Here is a 1983-nt window from a genome sequence, read left to right on the forward strand (position 1 = left end):
GTGCAAGAGCCCTATATTCAGATTCAGTGATGCTTCTAGAAACGGTGGATTGCTTCTTAGATTTCCATGAAACCATTGAATTACCGAGAAACACACAATATCCCGTGATAGAGCGGCGTGTATTGGGGCATGAAGCCCAATCAGCATCAGAGTATGCCTTCAGAGTTAGAGAAGACGAGGCTGAATACAGTAAACCCTGTGATGGAGCAGACTTGAGATATTTCAGAACTCGGAAGGCAGCCTGTAAATGGAGCGAACGAGGAGAGGACATGAATTGGCTGAGTTTCTGGACGGCGAAGCATATATACGGTCGTGTGACAGAAAGGTAAATAAGTTTACCAATGAGCTGTCGATAGAAAGACGCATCATATAGAAGTTCACCCGAATCATGAGTCAATTTCTCCTTAAGATCCGTAGGAGTGTGAACAGGCTTCGAACCCAACAGACCATATTCCTCTAGCAATTCCAGAGCATACTTTCGCTGACACAAATGAATACCAGTAGAAGATCGAGAAATTTCAATACCCAAGAAGTATTGCGGTGGCCCAAGATCCTTGATCTGAAATTGGCTTTGTAGTGTTACCTTGGTGGAATCAATCAGTGTAGAATCATTGCCAGCTAGGAGAATATCATCAACATAAATCAGAACCACAACAATACTGGACCCAACGCGTCGAACAAAGACTGAAGTGTCAACAATCGATTGCAGAAACCCAGAAGCAAGTAAGACACCTGAAATCTTGATGTTCCATTGGCGGGAGGCTTGCTTGAGACCATATAAGGATTTTCGCAGCTTGCAAACTGAGTTAGGTGGAATCGGCCCCCCCTGAAGAACAGAGTACCCTGGCGGAATTGTCATATAGATGTCCTCAGTCAAATCGCCATTAAGAAACGCATTGGATACATCAAGCTGTGACAGAAACCAATTCTTCGATGTAGTAAGAGCAAGGATGATACGAACAGTGGTTAATTTCGCCACTGGACTGAATGTATCCAAGTAATCTAGTCCTTCAACTTGAGTATACCCTTTGGCGACGAGTCTGGCTTTATGACGTTCAATCGATCCATTAGCATTGTATTTGGTCTTGAAGACCCATTTGCAACCAATGGGATGTTTTCCCGCAGGAAGAGAGCAGATGTCCCAAGTACAAGCTCGAATGAGAGCCTCAAGTTCAAGCCGCATAGCTGATCTTCAGGTTTCTTACTTTGCTGTTTGGGTATAAGTCTTAGGTTCAGAAGAGGTGAGTAAAGAAAGAGCAAACAATTTGTAAGAAGGAGTAAGTTTGGAATACGAGAGAAAATCAGATAAGGGGTATAAGGTTGTGGGTGATGTTTGTGGTGGGTGAAGCTTCGCTATGCGTTTCTCGTTGATGTGGCCAAGTCGACAATGCCAGAGATAGGTCGGATTTAAGTCGTTCGGCTTAAACCGCTTGGTACTAACATTATAGATCGACCTGTATCCAGATGGTTCATCTTCGAAAATATAAAGGCCATTAAACTGGTAACCTTTACCATAGAATAAATCGCCTCTATAAATGGACAGACATTTGTTCTCAATAACAAATCTGAAACCATCCGAGTCTAAACATGAAATCGATATAATGTTCGTGCTGATGGCAGGTACAAAATAACAATCATGCAACTCCAATACAAGGCCAGAAGGTAAAGTCAGATCATAAGTCCCGACGGTTAATGCAGCAACTTTTGCTCCATTCCCGACACGGAGATCTACTTCTCCCTTCGCCAATTGTCTACTTCCTCGAAGTCCTTGCACATTTCCACAAACGTGTGAGGCACATCCGGTATCTAATACCCATGAAGAAGAAGTACACAAGTTGGCCTCTATAACGAAGATACCAGAAGTTGAAGCTTCTGCAAGCTTCTTCTTCCTTTGATCTTCCAGGTAGAGTCTGCAATCTCTATACCAATGCCCAATGGCATGACAGAAATAACATTCTTCCTTCTTGGGTTTAGGCTTAGGTT

The sequence above is a fragment of the Tarenaya hassleriana genome, unplaced genomic scaffold, assembly GCF_000463585.1.
Source record: "Tarenaya hassleriana unplaced genomic scaffold, ASM46358v1 Cleome45, whole genome shotgun sequence".
NCBI lineage: Eukaryota > Viridiplantae > Streptophyta > Magnoliopsida > Brassicales > Cleomaceae > Tarenaya > Tarenaya hassleriana.